The sequence below is a fragment of the Ochotona curzoniae genome, unplaced genomic scaffold, assembly GCF_017591425.1.
Source record: "Ochotona curzoniae isolate NIBS_2020 unplaced genomic scaffold, NIBS_Ocur_1.0 contig_1274, whole genome shotgun sequence".
Lineage (NCBI taxonomy): Eukaryota > Metazoa > Chordata > Mammalia > Lagomorpha > Ochotonidae > Ochotona > Ochotona curzoniae.
In genome coordinates, this window is record NW_024465023.1 from 1,052,499 (window position 1) to 1,074,888 (window position 22,390).

Genomic DNA, 22,390 nt, shown 5'->3' on the forward strand with positions numbered 1-22,390 from the left:
AGGCAGCCAAAATGTAACGGTGGCTGTCTAAACTTCAGAGCAAATGCTTTCAGAAATGTTGGTAGATACTGTGGCTTGTGCCTCTTCTCACTCCCCTCCCAACTCTTCCTCCTCATACCTTTAGGCCTACGCTGCCTCCTTTGCTTGCTGATCTGATCTGTCCCACCAAGGGTTCAAAACTGTCAGTGATGGTCTCTTAAGGGACCTTCATGGCCCCCACCAAGGGAGGGACACCTCCCTAACTACGCCCCTTGCCAGCAAGCAGCAATTCGTGAGTGCCTTTGCCCCTGCCCACTGGCTCCCCTCCCCCAGGACCCTTTTCATTTACAATACATGAACTTTTTCCTTTCCTTAAACACACAAATATTGGATATGTTACAACTTGATAGACCACTGCAACACAAATAGTTAACTTCACCCTAGGCCCACTGAGCCCACTTAAGAATGACCCTCAAGATTCTGAGGCCCAACTTATGCTGTATATGGATCTTTGCACACATTTATACAACCCTTTCCCAGGCCAGGAGGATAGGACAACTGCCCATTCTCCAGAGCTGGGGGTGGGCATAGGAAGAGTGTTCCTCGGGACCCTGCTTGCTGTCTAAGTATGCATCTTACCATCCCCTTCCCACCACCTTTATTCTCTGCTGTCTGACCTTCAATAAAACTCTCCTGCCTCAAACTATTGTCTCATTTCCTTATTGAGGAATAAAGCCCCATGAACCTAATAGCATATGTGGCACAAACAGTGGCACACTGCAATTATAAATATATCAGCCATAACTCGGCACTATAACAAAAATGAAAATACTTACAGCTACAACGCGTGTATGGTTGGGGGCTTACTTCCAAAAGTTCATGCTAAAATGCAATTAAGATTTAGTTTCATTGTAAAAATTAGAAATCCATGTAGAATTTTTTTCACAATATGCATTTCTATGAACTTTTCGAAGACACTCCCCATTACACATGGAACTCAAAATTTTGTCCACCCAGACCGACCACTTTCTGTTCTGTTTTCCACAAAATTTTTAAGTGTATGCACACTTGTGTGTGTCTACAATGTTCATAATTAAAAGATAATTTTTTTTCTCTGGACATAAACAGGGTTCAATCTTGGAGTAACATTAAAACCAAGCCCCTACAAAAAGCAGGACCCAGCCTCTTGGCTGTCTCCCTTAGGACAAGGTGCCCCTCCCTGTCCTTTATCAAAAAGGAATTCACTTACTTGAAAGAGTAGAACTTTGTAGGGCCAACTGGCTTAATCACGTAACTCAAGGAGTCCTCCACAAAAGATACAACTTTGATGGCCAGTTTGGTTTAGAGGAATTACAGATAACCTCTGGATCAACTGCAACCCACCTGACCTGGCCATCACAAATTCCCTCAAAAAGTACTGCATCACTGACCAATCAAAAGAAACTCATGAACTCCTCTGCCCAACCAGGAGCTTGGACATGAGCTGATCTCACACCTCTCAGCCCTGACTGCTCAGGGAACCCAGCAGCTAAGCAGTAGCTGCCAGGCTCCTTGCTCAGGCTTCCCAGATCTCAGGGATTGGCTTTCTGCATATCACATGAGTGGCTTGACTTGGGGGTTCTACAACAATGCCTTCAATTAATTTGGAGTGTTTGGTATAAAATGTGTCTGGAGCCATAGCACTGGTGAATCCTAGCATAGCTGTTGAAATCTGGTTTTAAACTTGTTACCAAGTAAAACACTCCTGAAGTCATGCTGTTGTTGACTCTCCTTGACTTGCAAGCTACTTACCCAAACAAGTGGGTTGGCTCACTGCATCTACACATACATACACTCCCCTTTTAGACATTGCAGCTGTGGGTCCTGTGCAATGCTACAAAGCTGACAGTGTGCTGTAGAGAGCAAAGATAGAACCCTGGGACTTCACAGCTGCTCCAAGGCAATGCTGTGCCCTTGTCAGCAACTCTTCCCTCATCCTCCCCACAGGCAATCCCCACTGCCATGTGCTTCCTAGACAAGCATAATCCACTGCTCTGGCATATTTTTGCCTTCAAAGACAATGCAGCAGGAATTCCTGAACATAGTACTTTGAAAGTATCTACTTGTCTCTAGACCACAAAATAAGTAGCTATTCATAATGCAAAAATTCCATCACTTTGACTCTCAATGCTTTCATGACACTAAAAATATTGAGATCTACCTTCATAAAGCACTTTTATTAGTAAGAATACGAAAATATCCTTGATTATTTATACTTGAATGTGAGTCCACCAACTTATTTCTGCCAATTTTGGGAGAAGAGGTCCATCAATTTAACTGAATATAAGTGCTTACCTTGGACTTTTCTTCAAGGAAGGCAGACTCAAGAAATGGAAGAAGATAGGTGACACTTTCTGCAGGACTCTTTTCCTAAGAAAAAAAAAAGAAAGAAAAAGAGGTCATTTAGGTTTTCTTACTGTCAAACATTTTGGGTTGCTTGAAGGTGTTATAAATGTAAAATGGAAAGTTAGTATTTCTTCCTGATATATAAGGGCAAGACTGCCAAATTGTAAATATGCAGGACCTTAGTTAAACAACTCTTTAAAAATTGCAAGACCGCAACAATAGAACATAAAAACCAAGCCAGGGCCTTTCTAAACAGCAGAACCTGTGCAGATACACAGGTCACATAGCCATGAAACTGACATTAAAAATGAAAAGCTCTCCAGACCAGAGAGTGGAGGAATGACCTAAAGAGGAAGCTTTCCAATCATATGGATAAAGTTCATGGTTCTGGGGCCTGGCATGATGAGTTTATTGACTAATCCCACCCCCCTATCTACAAGCACCAGGATCCAATATGAGTGCCTGTCCTGGACATGAGTTCATGTCCTGGCTGCTCTGCTTCCCATCCAGCTCCCTGTTTGTGGCCTGGGAAAGCAGTTGAGGATGGCCCAAAGCTGTGGGATTCTGCACCCTCATTGGAGGCTGGGAAGAAGCTCCTGTCTCTTGCCTTTGGATTGGCTCAGCTCCAGGTGTTGCAATCACCTGGGGAGTGAACCAGTGGATAGAAAATCCTTCTGTCTCTCCTCTCTATAAAGCTTTCTAATTAAAAATGTTTTTTTTTAAAGTTCATGGTTCTGTTGGAACTGATAAAATGATACCCTAAAGTGTGACAGTCTGCCATACTGAGCACTTAAAACCCCAGGACACTTGAAGGCCCAAGAATCAAGGTCTTTGTAGCCTTCCCTTGGGCTTTCCCCATCCTCCAAGGCCAGGGACCACTCCATCTTAACTCCCAACCCATCTTCCGTCTACTTTCCTTATCTGAGTGAAAGGAATTCTTCCAAAAGAATGCAATTGTCTTGAACTCCCTTCATAAGATCTCATAAACCAGGGGAAATTTAACCTCAGAGATGAGACTAAGGATTGTCAGCAAGCCCAAGCAGTCTTTTCTTCTGATCTCCCAGGGGCAGCTCCAGGGCTTTCCTGAGAGAGCTGCTGTGAGAAGACAGCCTGTGCTCTCTGCAGTTCTGCCCGTCCCCTTTGCCTAAGGTGCCACTGCCTCCCTTGGAGCCTGGACACACTTGCCACCCCAGGGTACTTCCCCCTACAAGCATTCACTGCCCTGCAGCTTGCCCCTCGTGCTTCTCCCTCTGAAGACGTGTGCATGCCTCCAACTCTCACGAGGCTCCTGACTTGGACTCTCTTTCTCTGATCTGTCAGATTGCTTGAGCAGCTGTCAGCTTCTGAGAGGCAGGGGGGCACCTTCACCCCATTCTGGAGACCAGCAGTGTGCAGAATGATTGCTGAGGATGAACGGGTTTCTCAAGGAAACGAGGATTAGATACCTACCTTCAGAGGCAGCTCATAAGACTAAAGTACAATGAATGTAACCAAAATAGGATCATTTGAAAACTGTAAAACCAGCCTATAGTTTTGTATCACCTGGCAAATTGATTTGTACTCATATATGTTATTTAATTCTCACAATAAAGAGAAAATAGGACAGGAGAATTTGCTCCAAACCACAAGAGCTGATTGCAGAACCAGCCAAGAACTCCGTATTCTGTAGAGCAGAGATTGGCAAACCACAGCTGTGGGCCAAATCCAGCGGCTGCCTGCTTTGGTAAATCAAGCTTCACTGAAACACAGCTATGCTCACTTATTTACATACAAGCGCTGCCTACGGTGCCTTCACACTCCAGTGTAGAGTTGAGTAGTTGTGATAGAGAACATATGGCTCACACAGCCTAAAATATTTTCTTTACCTTTACAGAAAAAATTTGTCAACTGTTATGACAGCCATATCACAACTAAAATGGAGCGATCTGATCTGGTCAAATCGCTTCATCCTAACTTGTGCATTTACATCCAAGCTGAATGTAATTTTTGATTCATGATGACAAGTACTTAAAATGTCTTTTATTTGAAAGGTACAGGGATTGAGAAGACTTGCATCTGCTAATCCATGCCCCAAATGCCCATCACAGCCAGGGCTGGGCCAGGCCAAAGCCAGGAGCCAGGAATTCTTTCAGGATCACTCATGTAAGTGAAAGGTACCCAACTACTTCAGCCATCACCTGCTGCCTCCAGGATGCAGAGCAACAAGATCTGGACTGGAAGCAGAGGCCAGTATTACATCAGGCACAGCAAGAAAGGATTTGGGTGTCCCTAGTGGCATCCTAACTACTATACCAAAGGCACACTACATATGCAGAGTTATTTAGGGTTAACCTACTAATGAGCATTTAAATGATCACTTTTTATACTGATAGGTAATAGCTTTCAAATCATGTTAGGTTCTAATGGCTACCATCACTCAGGGCTTGATCATCTTTTGCTTGCACCATAGATTCATTCTAATCAACCCCTGCTATGGTCTGCATAGCTACATTTAAGCTCATGTTGAAATTGGATCCCCATGATGAGCTGTTATGAAGCTGGCTCTGGGCTCTGCTTTGGCCTCCAGCTGCTTCCTGGCCCTATGTCAACTAGTTACTACTTCAAGTAGCAACTATGGTGTGCATCTCTACATGTAAAGTCCAGCTGAGTTGCCACCAGCAATACCTTAGTTCTGGACTTCATTGCTGAATCCCATTACTTTACAGTATTTTTTTTCATTTTTCCCAATCTCCAGTTTCAGTGTTCACAGCCAGCTTTTATATCCCTGTAGTGAGTTGAATAGTATTCCTCTAAACTTCATGCTCCCTGGAACTTCAGACTGGGACCTTATTTTGAAATAATGTTTTTACAGATGTAAGTAAAGCTCTTGACATGATATCATTTTGGAGTTATGGGCCCCTAAGTGCAATAAATGGTGCTCACCTAAGCAGACAACAGAAACACAGAGAAGACAATATAGGAATGGAAGGCCAGACTGGAACAACGTGTCTGCAAGCCAAGGGCTAGCATGAACCACCAGCAGCTGGGGGAATCAATGAAAGATTTCCCTGTAGAGACTTGGAAATGAATGCAGCTCTGTTGGCATCTTGGTTTTGGATGTTTGAACTCTAGAACTGGGACAGAGTAAACCTGTCTCCTCGTAAGACATCAGGTTTGTGGTAGCTCAGTATAGCAGCCTTAGGAACCTAACAAAATTCCCAACATACACAAAAGAGATGTGTTCTGTAGTAGGGGTGCTTTCTTCCTCCTCGGCTTTTTGTAACTACAATAAAATCCTGGACATAGGATACTTCTAAAGGAAAGAGGTTATTTTGTTTGTTTGTTTGTTTGTTTTAAAAAGATTTTTATTGGAAGGTCAGATTTACAGAGAGAAGGGGAGACAGAGAGGAAGATCTGTCTGCTGGTTCACTCCCCAAGTGGCTGCAATGGCCAGAACCAAACTGATTCAAAGCCAAGAGCCTCTTCTAGGCCCCCATGCAGGTGCAGGGTTCCAAGGCTTTGGGCCATCCTCAATTGCTTTCTCAAGCCACAAGCAGGGAGCTGGATGGGAAGTGGAGCAGCCGGGACATGAACTGACGCCCATGAGATTCCTGTGTATACAAGGCAAGGACTTTAGCCACTAAACTAGCACGTTGGGCCCCAGAGAGGTTTGTTTTGATGCAGTCTTAGAGGTACCCAGTCCAAGACTGAGCAGGCCCCATTGGTACTGCCTCTGGGTTGGTGTTTTGGTGGCAGAGTCCAGAGTCTCCACAAAAGATCACATGGCAAGAGGGAGCACACATATCCATCTGTCTGTCCTTATAAAGCCATCCCTCTGATCAACAACCAAATTTAATCTAACCACTTCTCAAAAGCTCCACCTCCAAACACTAACATTTGTTTTCATCCTCTTAATATGATTAACTTAAGACTTCTGGTTTACACATGTGCGTGAGGCCAGGGCCCAATATTGTTCAAATCACAGCCCTTTATTATTATTATGGTCAGTTCAGAATGTACATATAAGACAGAACATATAGCAAATGCCCATGTATCTATTGTCTCAGTGACTGCAGTTAGCAACTCATTGCCAGTTTGGTTTCAGTTCTACTTTCCACCAAGTTCCCCTAGTTACTGTCTTATTTTGAATATGATCACTGACAGTGTATCATTTTCTCCATAAATGTATCAGAACATATTTCTAAAAGGCAAAGACCATTTTTGTTTTAAATAAGTCATAATAAAGGGCTGTCTTTCAAAAGATGACCGTTTCCTGGTATTCTTCTTTTTACAAAATATTTTCATTTTTGTTTATTTAGTAGAGAAGCAGAAAGAGAAAGAGGTCTAATGGCTTAGTGTACTTCCCAAATGGCGGCACTGGCCCTGGCTGCAGCCTGGTGCGCTCTGGCTGCTACAAGCACTTGGAGAACCAGCCAGTGAACGGAAGATCTCCCATTGCTGCATCATCTGTCACTTTGCCTTTCCAATACAGCAATGAAGCAATCTTATCTGAACTGTGTGAGGGTGTAGTATGCTATTCTGTTTCTTTCCTTGGCCACAAGGAAACTTTCTCCTAAGGAAGGGCTCTTGTGGGTGATGATTGTTTTGCTGTGCTGCTGTCCACTGCCCTTGGGAGAGCATTGGGAATGTGCTAGGCTACGAGTCTACTATCTCACTTACCGGAGTTGACTGAGGAAGGAAAGGCAATGTCAACCGGAGCCCACAGGCTCATGTACAGGGGCATAAACCCAATGTATGCTTGGTTTTCCCTCATTTTAAAAGCCTTTAAAATCTGAATTTTTCAGTCATGCAAAGTGAGTCACATGTTAATCATTTGTTTCAGCAAATAAAACTTAAAAGTCTAACACAACTGTTTCATTCTCCTTTAAAAAATCATGTTTATGTATTTGAGGAGAGCAGGCACATGCATGCTCCTATGTCCTGGGTCACTCTTCCTCACAGGGCTGCAGTGGCTGGAGCGGAGCTAAGCCACAGCTGGCAGCTGGGATTTCAATCCCGGTCTTCCCAACAAGTAGCAGGGCCCTAGGTACTTGAAGCACTAACTCCACCTCCCAGGGTGAGCCTCAGCAGGAAGCTGGAATGGGAGTCAGGCCTGAAAGCAGACACTGGGATGGAAGAGAGGGGAGCCCTTCCAGGAATCTCCAATGAGCACTCTGCCACATGCCGCCCTTCCGAAGCACTGTCTTGACTGATCTTAGGTGCACAGCTCCTTGCTGCTCTGGGGTTCTCACTCCCCGTGAGGCTGCAGCCAATGTGTACGTGTGTGCGGAGGGGGCGCTTTCCCTGTGCTTTGGGGTGGCTGCACATCTCTCCTGGCTGCTATCCTCCACGGGAAGGAGCAGAGCCACGAAGTCTTTCCAAGACTGGATACAGCACATCTCAGCTGTGTTCCACCATTGGCAAGGCAGGTCCAGCACAGCCCTGATCCTAGCCAATGAAGAAACAGAATGTTTCTAAATGGCTGTGGTGGACAGATGTGTCTCCATCTTGAATTCAATAGATCATCTTGCAGTGGATGTTTGCACATGTGAGGCTTTGATTTCATTTCTGGAACTAAGCAGGAAACTGTGGGATGATCTAACTCTGGCTTAGGGTCCTCACTGAGTTCACACAAATGCCTTTTGTTTGATGGTTGAAAATGTCAATGTTTAATCAAAACTATTTTTCTTCTTGTACCATTACAAAATGTTTACTGAAATCAGGCCAGAAAACAGCTATTTAAGTAAAAACAGTAGGAATTAGTTGGGGACCATACCGTGGCTCAACAGGGTAATCCTCTCCCTGCAGTGCCAGCGTCCCATATGGCACTTCTGATCCTTCCCCCTGCTTGTAGCATGGGAAAGCAGTGAAGGCCAGCCCAAAGCCTTAGGCTTCTGCACCCACACAGGAGACCAGAAGGCGGCACTTGACTTTGGATTGACTAACCTCTGGCTGTTGCAGCCATTTGGGGAGTGGATCAGCAGGTGGAAGATCTTTTTGTCTTTATTTTCTGTAAATCTGCCTCTCAAAAAAAAAATCTTTACACAATAGTGTGATGAGAGCTAGTACTATGGCATAATGAGTTAAGCTGCTGCCTGCAAAGCTGGTATCCCATATGGGTGCTGGGGTGAGTCCCAGCTGCTCCACTTACCATCCAGCTCCCTGCTAATTAACCTGGGAAAGCAGTCAAGGACGGCCCAAAGCCTTGAGACCCACGCCCACGTGGGAGACTCGGAAGAGGCTCCTGGCTCCTAGCTTCAGGATTGGCTCAGCTCCCGCCATTGCAGCCACTTGGGCATTGAATCATTGGACAGAAGATCTTCCTCCCTCTCGGACTTTTCCAATAAAAATAAATAAATCTTAAAAAAAGAAATGGTTATGAAATCATGTAACATGCTTAATTTAGTGAAAGTATATGTGTGTATATATGTATGTGTGTATACATAATATATAATTATGTATATATGCAAAATTGTGCATGTAAATTTGTAATGTGTTTGTAAATATGCAAATTTATAAATGTGTATATAATTATATATAGTATATAATATATATATATATAAATCTCAGGGGAGCACAGGATGCTAGAATGAATCTGTTTCATCTGAGTAATTTCAGTACATACCTTGGCACAGGGACAAGAGAAAAGAGAATGCTTCATTTTGATCTTTTTATATCTCTGGGTAAGAGCGAACACTTCTCGAGACTAAGTCAAGTCCTTGTGTATACCACAAGCTAAGATACACAAGTAGATTTGCCACGCCTGCCTGCAGCTCAGAAATTTAACATTTGGAATAGTATTTAACATTAAAAATTTCTTTTCTATTCCTAAGTATTTTTGGTGACTGCTGTCTCATTCTAGACACACCCCTCCATTTGGGCAGTGGGATCACCAGAGCACACTTCAATTGTGAGAGGGCAATGGGAGCTCAGCTCGTCCTGTCATGTCGGTTACACATGCACGCGCATGCAGACACAGGCTTAATATAGAGAGAAAATGTGTTGCTTTTGTTGTGTAGTATTCCAGGTCTAACAAAATAATGTCTATTTATAGAAATAGTCTATAAGTAGGATTTCTGCTACCATTTAGTTTTTCACCATCTTTTAATTTAATTTAGTGGATGTAATTTCCTTGAAATTGAACACATTCAACTAGGTGGATGGAGCCAAAGTTTATCTCATGTGCTAATTTCTTGAAAGCTTTCAGGACATTTTGAGAATAGGAGAAATTTGGAACTACTCTCAAATCCAGACAACACAACAAAGATTATATGAAAGTTTAATTAATCATTTTATAAAAAGTTAATTATTTTCATTTTATTTGCAAGGCAGACAGACAGACACAGGAACATTGTCCATGTGTTGGCTCACTCCCCAAAAGACCACGACAGTCAGGGCTGACGGCAGGCTGAAGCTTCGAACTCGAGCTCCGTCTCCCACACAGGTGGTAAGGACTCAAGCCCTGGAGCCTTCCCCTGCTGCCTCCCAGGGTATTTGTTAGCAGCAACTGGATAACAGGAGCTGAGACACGGCCCAGGCAGTTGGAAACCAGGTGCAGGTGTCCCAAGCAGCAAATCAAGCACTGCCCCCACCACCAACCACTGCTGGCTTTTCTGAACACTGCCAAATGGGCACAGCTTGCGTCTCTGATGGCAGCCAGCCAAAAAGCACAGCTATATGTGTGTATTACAAATGGGACCAGGAACTTTCTGGCAGGACAATACCAATACCCATGTTGATGCTGAATCAGCAGCCTAAGACTCAAAACCAGGAACTTTCTGGCAGGACAATAGCAATGAACAGGATAAGTTTAGTAAAATATGCACTACAAATAATCCCTTAACAAAAGACAAGCAACACCTGGGGTTTCTCAGTAACAGCACACGGGAGTCACGCCTGATTTCCTAGTGGGATTCGGTTCTCGTAATCAGATTGGATGCTCTCTTTTTACAGCCTTTGCGTGCAGAGGAGTGAGGCTCTTTGACAAAGAGGAAGGATGATTCTGTGGAAAAGTCTCAACTACAAAGGCAAAAAGGAGAGAAGGCTAGTGAGCACACCACCGCACTCCAACTGGGGAACTCACCGGAAAAAGCCATCTTCCTGCATTTGAGAATTGATACATTTTAAAATGGAGACATTTGAAAAAGAAATGGGCCCTAAATGTAGGAATATCATATGAGTTATGCAGAGAACATTTTCACAGCAAAATCTGTGTTTTAGAATAATGTAATAATTTGATAAAATACTGCTAATATTTCTATTAAATTCAATTTTCAATGGACTACTTTTCTTGTTTGCCACAATTAAAGGCTAAATTGAAAGCAGACAAACCTCATACAAGTAATAGAGAATTGGGTTTCGTAGGGAAGTTCAAACCTCAGTTCTGAGGGCTTGGTAACTGAGTTTGCTGAAGCAAACTTGACAGAGCACGTGTGCGTAGGAGCACGTGCAGTCTGGCACTCCCAGGAGGCGGAGGGTTCAGGTTCAAACACCTGCTTCCTGGTGCTGAGGGACAAGGGGACACAGGAGACTGAGAGGACTAAAGGCATTTGGGGGAGAGGCAGGGAAGAAGAGCAGGTGCTGGTCTGGGACAGATTCCCCAGGGCTCAGTCCCTTTTTGTCTGATTGTGAAGTCAATCTTCCTCGGCAAAATTGGAGCAGATCCTTAGCTAGATAGGAAGTTCAGCCCAAACCCCTTCCTGGATGTCAGCAGAGAAGGCAGCTCAAGAAAAGAGGGTGAGGACGGGCCTCGGGCTGCTGCTTCCACTCTGCAAGTCAAGGCATCACACTTTAGGCTATTGTCCTCTGAGCCAATAGTCTAGAAGAGCTGAGCCCACTGCCTAGGAAGGAAGCGCTGGATTTTAGCAATGATCTGTGAAAAAACGGATCAAAGAAGAAAAGCCACAGCAGCAGACCTGAGACGGGGAATGAATGGTGAACTGTGCGGCAGAGCAAGAGGGTGATTGAGCACACTGCCCGAGGAAGGTGACAGCAACCCTATCTGTCCGCATAGACACACATGCACACAGCCTCGGGAGAGGCTGGGAGCCGGAGAGATGCCCCTGCCATTCCTGAGAAAGGCCACGTGATGTGGCCCAGTGGCTGTTTTCAGCCGACACAACGGACGGATCGCTTGCCAGGAAGGCTGCCTTCGTACAGGCGAAGACTTGGCCCTGCTTCCTGACCACTGCATTCCGAAGCCTGCATGTGTGAAGGCGTGGCACACACGGCGATACACATCTGTGCGGCTCTGCAGGACCCAAAGCCAGTGAACCCCACCAAACTCAGCACACGCCTTGGGCGCAGCTGCGACTTGCAACTGAGGACACACTGTGTGCACAGCTGCCTTCTGCCCCGACCCCCCTCCCCATGGAGCACAGCTCAGGGAGTATCGTGTTGATTTCTACACCTTAGGGGCTTTTTTCTTTTTGTTATATGAAGTCAACAACTTTCACAGAATTTCATGAGACAGATGTAGGAACACAGTAATAAATGCCCAGGGGTCCCACCTCCTGCCTCCTTCCTTACTTCTGTTTTTCCCCCCCACATTTTTACAATGGAATGCCTTCATTTCATTTAACACACAATTAGGTAAAGATACCAACACACAACAAGTAGAAACAACTTTTTTTAAAGAATCAACTGTGACTAGGAGTCTAGACAATAATCCAACCCCAAGACAATGATCTTGCTCACAAAAATGACATTTTTGTATTTTATTACTTAGCACAGATAAGGAGAAACATGATTAAGTTCTTTTAAACATCTCATTGCGTGTCTCGTCAACTGTAAGAGCTCTGGCCCGCCTGCGATCCCCCCACTTCAGTGTATTATACACTTACTAGCTGCTGAGCACAGCTGCACTTGCTTTACAAAAGTTGCTTCGTTCAATCCTTATAATAATACTTCAGTGGCTAGCACTGTGGCATAGCCGGTAAGGCTGCCACTGTAGTGCCGGCATCCCATATGGATGTCAGTTCATATACTAGCTGTTTCTCTTCTGACCCAGCTCCCTGTTTATGCATCAGGGAAAGCAGCAGAAGATGGTCCAAAGCCTTGGGTCCCTGAAGCTATGGGGGACACTGGGAAGAAGTTCCTGGCTTTGAACCAGTCCTGCTTTGGCCACCGTAGCCATTTATGGAATGAACCAGCAGATAGAAGCTGTCTCTCCCACTACAATTTTCAAATAAACAAACTTTTTTTTAAAAAAAGCACTTGAAATAAATTTATTCACTGTACCTTTTGTAAATGGAAAAACTAAACCACAGAGAGGTTAAGTAACTTGCTCAAGATGATACAACTGCTAAATCATTGACATAGAATTTGACCTGGAAATCCAACTCTGTGGTATAGCATGCTAAGCCTTCACCTGTGGCACCAGCACTCCATAGGGGCCCTGGTTCATGTCCCAGCTTCTCCACTTCCCATCCAGCACCCTGCTTGCAGCCTGGAAAAGCAGTTGAGGACGGCCCAAAGCCTCTGGCCCCTGCACCCATGGGAGTGGGGGACCTGGAGGAGTCTCCTGGCTTCAGATTGGCTCAGCTCCAGCCATGTGGTCATTTTGGCAGTGCAACATCAGATGGAATATTTCTGTTCCTGTCTCTCTATAAGTCTGCCTTTCAAATAAAAACAAATGGAGCCCAGGAAACAGTTCTGGACTGCCAGTCTAATGACCGTGTCTCAGCACGCCTTTCCCCCATCCTGCTGCTGTACTGCAGGAAGACATCCTGCCTTTTGCCACAGTCTCCAGTTTGTGGTTTTGCTTACTGCAGTTTTCTACCTGGCTTCTGGGAAGACCAGCAGGTGGAGTCAGATGGCATTAGACCGCATGGAGACAGGTGCACATACAACTAAACCTTGACAGCAACATGGAGTTACAGACAGGCTGCCTGCTCTGGGCATCTTTCCAGTGTGGTATCAAAGGCCTAGATTCGAGGCCTCACAGCCTGAGTGTGCCAGGCTGTCCGGAAGGGAAGATGACACCAACAGTGGACCCAGAGAACCTGACAACCTCTCATGTCTTCCTGCAGAGGCCACCTGGCTGTGTGGCTGCTCCCCAGGCACTTCCGGCAAGCAGGCAGCGAGGAGACAGATACTGACAGGGATGGTGGCTTAGCGCTTACCACCCGTCATCAAGGAGAATTTGATTGCCAGGCATCGTGCCAGAGGTCCAGACTCAGCAAGCAAAGGCCTTTCTGGAAAGAATCTTTTCACTCTTGGGGATTTAGAAGAATGCTAAGGTGAAACCCCATGCTTCCTGGAAGAATATGAAGTACATGGTATAAACTATTTGCATGACCCTGGCTCATCCTTGGAGCCCTTGTAGAAGGAAGCCTGCGTGGTCTGTGAGGGCCAGAGCGCAGCCAAGGGCTTTTCACCCTGAATGCAGCTGTGCCTTCATTGGCTGTTGCTTGGGGCTCAGGATCTTAGAGGTTATCCCACTTGAAGTTCTTGGCCGGGTTAAGAAGTTTGGTGACACAGACAACCTCGAAAGGCACATTTGTGTTATACTGCAGGATACTGGCTCCTTTTGTCTCTTTTAAAAAAAAAGAGATTTATTTATTTTTATTGGAAAGTCAAACATACAGAGAGGAGGAGAGACAGAGAGGAAGATCTTCCATCCATTGATTCACTCCCCAAGTGGCCACAACAGCCACAACTGAGCCGATCTAAAGCCAGGAGCCTCTTCTGGGTCTCCCACGCGGGTGCAGGGTCCCAAGGATTTGGGCCATCATTGACTGCTCTCCCAAGCCACTAACAGGGAGCTAGATAGGAAGTGGGGCTGCTGAGATTAGAACCAGTGCCCATATGGGATCCGGCGCTTACAAGGCGAGGACTTAAGCCACTGGGCTACCACACCAGGCCTCCTTTTGTCTCTTTAGTCATTTATTGCTCTCACTTCTCTCAGTGCCTCTATGTACTATAGCCTCTTAAGTCCTCCGTTGAGCCAGCTTTACTCCCCTGCTCTTGCCTCATTAGTAAGATAAATCAGTTACAGGTGCTCATTTTAAGTCTGTAGGAGTCATGCTTTTAATAATTAAAATATTTTTACTTTGATAAACCCAGAAAATCACAATCTTTATGGAGCAATATTAAAGATTTGGGGAAGGGACTTTAAAAAGAAAACCCAGTGTGAAAGTCTTCTTGCAGCAAATTTGCAACAGTCACACTGAAGGTCAACAAGTGGAGCAGTTGCTAATAACCATGTGGCAAGCTGGCATTGTGTGTGTGCCCCCACAGACCAGGCCTGAGATAACACACAGCAAAGGGAGGAGCTGAGGCGGTCAGCAGGGCCACTTCACACTAAGGTCTGGGTCAGTTTTGCAGTTTAGATAAACCACTACTCAACAGGAATGGGCTGGGATCTCAGTGCTATAGCTCTTAAACCCTGCTTTCAGAAGTTGTCATTTTCCACAAGGCTCTTGATTCCTCCCTTTGTTTGCTATGTATTCAGTTGTGTGTGCCAAGTTAAAAACTGACTTGGGGGCCCGGCGAGGTGGCGCAGTGGTTAAGGTCCTCGCCTTGCACGCCCCGGGATCCCATATGGGCGCCAGTTCTAATCCCGGCAGCCCTGCTTCCCTTCCAGCTCCCTGCCTGTGGCCTGGGAAAGCAGTCGAGGACGGCCCAAAGCTTTGGGACCCTGCACCCACGTGGGAGACCCGGAAGAGTCTCCTGGCTTCGGATTGGCATAGCATCGTCCGTTGCGCTCACTTGGGGAGTGAATCATCGGATGGAAGATCTTCCTCTCTGTCTCTCCTCCTCTCTGTATATCTGACTTTCCAATAAAAATAATAAAAATAAAATCTTTAAAAAAAAACTGGCTTGGAGGCTCACCTTTCTTTGCTCTGAGACATTTGACAGGTTTTGGCTGTGCTTTTCCTCACAAAGAAAAATCAGAAAAGTTAAATGTTTCATGTTTTTTAAGTATAGAATATCTTAAATTGCATGATTTCCCCTAAGTGTATTCCTAATTGTCCCACGGTGGACAATGATGTTCTTCGCCCCTCCCAAGCTGGGATTGTTCAACTTTCCTGACCCCTCAAGCTCAGTGCAGGGCGGAAGGTGCTGTCTCCCCTTCCTTCCCACAGTGGCAGGCTGGCAGCAAGGCCACGCTGTAACAGAGGGCACAGACACGCACTTCCCCACCATGTGAGCTGTATTCCCAGCCCTGCCTTCTATCAAGAATGACAAGGTAATTATAAGGCTTCCTACACAAGTTATGCAGGCCGCCAGGCTCTGCCTATCCTGATGCAGGTCTCCTGTGTTGTGAAGCAGTTCTTTCCTGCTGCATTCATAGGTATGGCTATACTGCACTCTGCAAATTTCACTCCCAAATTGCTTAAAGGTGCTGAGATAGTCTACTTCCATGACAAATCCTGGGGCCACGACCAACCAGTACTGGGAGGAAGTGGTGACGCTTAGTGTGCATGTTAGTGCTGCTCCTATGGTTTGCATATCATTTTAGGAGCCCCCAAGTGTCCATATGTTCAAAGGCTTGTACCCCAAAGTCTTATGGTAAAGCTTAATGGGCAAATGGGGAAAACGTAACGAAAGCATGGAGTCTAGGAGGCAGGAGACCCTTAGGTGGTGGCAGCGGTTGTCATGGCAGGATTGCTTGTAAGAGTTGAGCTGGCCTAGCCACTCTCAGTCATCTGAAAAGCCATCTGCCTGAATGCTCTGCCCCGCACACCACGTGGATCTCAGCTCCAAAATGGGAAGCAGCAACAAATCCTCTTCCTTCACATCTAACTTTTGTCAAGTGCTTGCTGTAGTGATGACAAAGTAACTAATTCATGTGCTAAGGTACAAAACTGGATGGCACATTCAAGGGTTAAAAGCATGTGTGTGGAATGGCCTGGATGGTACAGGCAAAAGGTTAGTTAACTGCAAACCCAACATGTACCAGCAGTGTGGTTCAGCCAGGAAGCCTGAAGATGGAATAAATTAGGCTATACTCTGGGTTTCCCTCCCCCCCCCCCATAAGGTTTAACATGGAACTTAATGAAATTTTTCAGCATTAAAATGAAGTTAAAGTGAAATATTTGAAGAGCTTTACAACAGTAAATTCGAATACTGCTGTGTTTTTTTACTTTCTTTCAGCAGAAACATATAATTTACCTTCAATAAAATGTACATGTATGTGTGTGTATATACATATGTATCTGTATTTAGTATTCAATGACTTTTGACAAAAACACGTTCGAACCCCTACCATTCAACACATTCCCATTAAGTTCCTGGTGGGCTTTTGCAGTTAGTCCCTCTTCTCCATAGGTAATTACTCCTCTGGTTCCTAGAAGCACACATTCTAGAACTTCATCCAAGCAAAGCTCTGCAGCTGGCTTGGTAGTGTATACATTATGCTCTGTTCCATTTTATTGCTGAGTCCCAGCTTGCATATATCAAATCCGTTTGGCCATTTTCCTTTTGATGCAAACTGGATGTGTTGACTATTATGAAGAGGGAAGAAGCAATATTTTTACATAAATCTTTAGCTAGACCTGTGCTGTTTTCTTCTTTGTGGCTCATAGGATATATGGATCTTAACTTCATAAAGAGCTGTCAAAATGTGGAGAAAAACGATCCCAAGGACGTCGTCCGCTTCCCCCGGGTAGCCCCCTGAGGAAACCTAAGGGCTGATCACTGTTACTAACAAAATCCACTTGAAAAGTTACAGTAAGCTAATAGGATTAAGGAAAAGCCCAGCATGGACTGATCACAACGGAGGTAGCTTTTGAGCCAGGATTGACTATAAATCATCTTACACTTCTGACCACAGTGTGATTTATGAAAAATCACGTAGAGAAAAAAATGCGTCTATCAGTATCATTGCCTCATAGCTACTTACAATGGCCAGAAAGCTCAATTTCCCACTGTTTTAAAATCAGTATCTTTGACAATAGGAAGAGAGTCAAGAGGAAGGCAATAATGTGATCATCTGTTAAATTCGGGGGCACTTTTGGAAAAAAAAATCAGTGGAACTCTGGTGGTTTTTTGTGAGGGCCTCTGAAAGTAAGAAGGCAGAACTGGAGAAGAAACCATGGGTCTAATATACAGGCAAGAAAACGTGCAGCTCTTACAATGGAGTGAAGATGTGTAGATTAACAATTTATCATTGCTTATTAAGTTCTTATTATATGTTAAACACAGGACTATGTATTTCCATATGTTGATTTATTTAATTCGTATAACAACATTACAAAATAAGTAATATTAACTTCTTAATGTAATGGGAGAGGAAAGTGAAATTCTAAAAGGTTAAATAACTTGCCTAAAGGCACAGCTATTAGTGGAGTTAAAATTTGAACCCAACCGTGCACTGGCAAAGCTACACTTCACTAAGAAAATTGAAGGGCTGGCACGGTGTAGTGGCTGAAGCTGCTAGCAGCAATGCTGATCCCTTATATGGGCGGCAGTTCATGTCTCAGCTGCCCTACTTCTGATCCACCTCCTACTGCATCTGGGAAAGCAGTGGAGGAAGGCCAAGTGCTGTGCAGGCGCAGGGAGCTGGGATGCCGCTGCTGGTTCTGGCCCGGCCGCAGCTGCGGTAATCGGCTGGGGAGTGACCCTGTGGATAAAAGGCCAGCCTCTGACTCTCCCCTTCTCGCTCTCAAATAAATAAAACAATGCATGTATGTGTGTGTTATAGGGTAATCAACTAGTCTTTCAGACATAAAAACAAATTTCACTGGGATAAAATTCTGTTGGAGAAGTGGAATGGAAATGTGAGACTGAAAATGGAAAAGCTGTAAATGGCTTTTCCTGTTTCCTTCCTATGTCAACAAAGAGTCAGCCAATAGAAGGAGAAAACATTTACAAACTATGCCACTGTTAAAGGAATAATATCCAGGATCCATGAAGAGCTCAAGCAACCCGGTTCAGACATTGGCATAGGGCACGAACACACGGTTCTCAATGCAATCCAAATGACCAACATATGGACATAAATAAAAACCACAATCAAATTCTATCTCACCCCAATTAGAATGGTTATCAAAAAGAAATCAGGGGCCCGGCGAGGTGGCGCAGTGGTTAAGGTCCTCGCCTTGCACTCCCTGGGATCCCATATGGGCGCCGGTTCTATCCCGGCAGCCCCGCTTCCCATCCAGCTCCCTGCCTGTGGCCTGGGAAAGCAGTCGAGGACGGCCCAAAGCTTTGGGACCCTGCACCCGCGTGGGAGACCCGGAAGAGGCTCCTGGCTTCGGATCGGCACAGCATCGGCCGTTGCGCTCACTTAGGGAGTGAATCATCGGACGGAAGATCTTCCTCTCTGTCTCTCCTCTCTGTATATCCGCCTTTCCAATAAAAAATAAAATAAATCTTTAAAAAAAAAAAGAAATCAGAAAATAATAAATGCTGGAAAGGATGTGATGAAAAAGGTACCCTAATCCACTATTAATGAAAATGCAAACTAGTACAACAATTATGGAAGATCATATGGAAATTCCCCAGAAATGTGCAACTAGATCTGCCATATGACCAGTCACTCTCACTACTGAGAATTTATCCAAATGAAATGAAATCAACATATCAAAGAATTATCTCTATTCCCATGTTTATAACAGCTCAATTCACATTAGGTAAGATACAAAATAATCACAAATGTCCATCAACTGATGATAAAGCAACCCTGTGGAATACTACTCAGCTAGAGAAAGGATGAAATACAGCATTGTGCAACCAAATGGATTCAACTGGAAACTATTATGCTTAGTGCAATAAGCCAGTGCGCAAAAGACAGATATCGCATGTTCCCCCGATCTGTGATAACTAATACAGAGGGAACAAAACTCCCAGTAACTCATGTGAGTGAGATTGAAACGTAGGGATTTTGCTATTGTTCATAGGATTTGTTTATACTCTGAGGAATAGTTTTGCTTGTCTTCGTGCTATGTGTTGGTATCTTTACCTAATGCGGTGTTCAGAGAAGGGAAGATACTGCCCTGTAAAAGTCGGGGGTGGGGGAGGAGGAAGGCGAGCGGAACACTGGCAGGAGTGAGGGTGTATCCTGAAATATGTGAAACTTGTTCACTTCAGATAAGTAAAAAAGGAAAAGAAACACCGGAATTTTTCCTCCTACGTTGTTTTTTAAACAAACTACGGTAACTATGGTATTTCGATTTTGTTGAACGCACTGTAACGACTGACAGAGAAGCGTCTTTTTAACTGTCCTTATTTACAGTGCATTGGTAAGCCTCTTATTTATGTTTAAAGCTTATGGTAAAAAGTTAAAATGTTAACTGAAAAATGAATGAGGAAGTGATGCGTTTTCAAAATCCTTTTGTTGTGGCAGCTAAGTTTTGAAGATGAATGTAATGGACAAAGAACACAAGTTTGAGTTCTTTGACTTTGTCCAGCACCCAGGACACACAACGCTTTCAGTCCCCGTTTGGAGATGCGGGGACGCTCACGCGCTGAAGGAGGACCGCAGCCAGCCACACCAGACTTCCTAACTTGGCAGGCATAGCACACAAACCTTCCGACGCTGTAGCCTCATTCCCTCTGCCCACAGAGTAGCTTCAACTAGACCTCTGAAACCAGCAAAGCGAGGCGCGTTTAACGAGCCCTGATTGGGATCCTCCACAGCTGGCACTCCTCTACAGCCACCGACCCCGGGGCACGAGGGCTTGCCTTTCTTTTGCTCCCCATTACGCAGGAATTTTGCCCCAGCTCGCTGTCTCAGACAAGCATATGAACAGGAAAGGCACCTCTGTTGGGCAAGGGCTGACAACCTGTCGCGGAAGGAAGGGCGCTGGCACAAGGACCAGGAGGTCCTGCAACTAGAGTATTGTCGAGTTCCCAGACTCCACTCTCTCGCCTCCTTCCAGCTTCTTCAGACTGGCTCGGAATTAAGTCAATGCAACATAGATTGACAGGGGGAAAAGCCCAGTTTAAGGATAATCATGGAAGCCAATATGCACGCGCAAACGTGAAATGCCCCCTGCACAGCCAAATACACAACATGAATGCAGCGCAGATGGACCACAGAGCGAAGGGCTGACCAGTACCTGTGCTGACGAGGCTCTGGCCAACAGGCGGCACAGCAAGAAAAGTCCCAACTTCTTGAGCTGAAAGGCTGCGAACTCATCCCCAGCTGCCAGTACTTTTATAGCCTTTGCACACAGACCCGGATGCAACAGGTGCACTATGGGAAAGCAAGCATTTGGCAACGGGTGGGAGGGCAACACTGCTTTCAGCCATTCAGCACCCCACTCTAAACTAATTAACTGCTTGTGTCTCTGGCTCCACAGACCTATCTGGCTGCTTGCCTATCTGGCTCCGCAGGCCAAACTACTTCCCTATCCTGATTCCCAGACCAAACTTGCTGCTTGCCTATCCATATGAGACTACCGAACTGGTTGTTTGCTTATTTCACACTGCAGATCTAAGTAGCTAGTCACCTATCCAGCTCTGCTGCTCGCCTATCTGGATCCACAGAGCAAACTACTTTTCCCACATCATTAGCCACTCAGAGATTTTCATCTGTGACAGCCAATGGCTGTGTTCTCTGCAAATTAGCATTGTTCTGCAAAGCTTTGCGATTCTGAGACAGACACGTTTATCAATCAGAATGAATGTAATTGGAAAAGATAAAGTCACAGATGGAAACCCTTTAAGATACGAAAGGTATAAGCTATTGCTTCCAAAGTGACATATCATTAAACCATCTAGACTGGACACAAACACTTCTACTATCCTCTCCAGTGAGCCTGCTGCTGTTAGAGCAGACATCATTTACTTACTTAGACTTACAGAGAACTCTGGAGATCTGATGTACTCTCCAGATGACCACAATGGCCAGGGCGGAGCCAGGCCAAATCCCAGAGGCAGGAACTTCTTCCAGCTCACTCGCATGGATGCAGGAGCTCCAATACTTGGACCTTCTTCTGCTGGTTTGCCCAGACCATTAGCAGAAAGCTGAATCAGAGGAGGAGCAGCCAGGACTCGAACCAGTGCCTATATGGGATGTGAGCATTGTAATCAGTGATCTTTACCAACTACATCGCAAATCTGCTGTGCACGTGCCTCCTTGTAGCAGTGCACGTCGTAAGGCCAGCTGGCTGTGCAGGTGATCTTAGAGCATCCACAGACTTTAGTACTTGTTGGGAAGTACTAAAAGAAAACCTGTGGGAAAGTAGGCTGGGCTGCCCCAGGCAGTAGGTTTTTCGAAGTGGCTTTATGAAGATGTCAGCATCTTCTACAGTGATGAGAGAAATCACCAGAGAGGTTTACTTTCAATAGTGGCACCTGGCGGGAATCAGAAGAGCAGCAGAGAGCAGGCCGACTAGGCCTCTGGGTGCAGCCGTGTGTGAAGGCGCCCAAGCCAGAGGCTTCAGCTGTGACAGGACTGCCCTTGAGTGCATTGAGGTGTGTGCGGTTGCCGCCAGCTGGGCTGCAGCTGCTCAGAAGGGGCTCCTGCTGGGGAGATGGGCCGCAGGGGACCTGGAACGGGGAGAATTCTGTCACCACCCCAGAGGAGCCTTTTGGAATTGACCTCAGCCTGGAGATGCTAAGAGACCCGTAAGAACAGCAGGCAGCTGCCTGAGGAGCTGCTTCAGAGTGCTACTGCACATCAACAGAGCCCACTATCACTCCGGAGGGACCTTGGACAGCCCAAGGGAGGAATCCTGTCTTTGTACAGGAAATGCACCTGTCCATCCTGCAGAGTGGATCAAGAAAGCCCAGCAAGGATCTGTAGCTGTTTCTGAAGGCATGGCAGTAAAGTCTGTGTTGCAGCTTTATCACAGGTCCGTGAGCGAAGCAGGTGCCCTGATGTGAGCACTACGGTGATTTTGCCAACAGGGGACAGGAAGGAAAAACTTGCCTCACAACAGTGAGTCCTTTCCCTTCAAGTATCTGAGAAACCATTTCGCCAGCAGGATTCCTCTTCCTACCTGGGCAAACTTTTGCAGTTCCTTAATAATTTCTTCTTGAGAGGCCCCTAATAGATAACTTTGTGATCTAAAGTCCACCACCCAAAGGCGGGCTTTCCTATTACAGCCTGCTCAGGGGCTCCCCTGCAGGTTGATCTAGGTCTGCAGTGTTA

At 45.4% G+C, this 22,390-nt stretch overlaps 1 long non-coding RNA gene across 1 annotated transcript; it reads right to left on the reverse strand.

Moving 5' to 3' along the window:
- Nucleotides 1-1,071: 1,071 nt before the first annotated feature.
- LOC121170212 lies at nucleotides 1,072-20,565 on the reverse strand. Its single transcript, XR_005885935.1, has 3 exons — nucleotides 20,352-20,565; nucleotides 2,314-2,388; nucleotides 1,072-1,871 (listed from the first exon to the last, which is right to left on the reverse strand). It is a non-coding gene; the product is annotated as an uncharacterized LOC121170212 (long non-coding RNA).
- Between the last annotated feature and the right edge of the window lie 1,825 nt (nucleotides 20,566-22,390).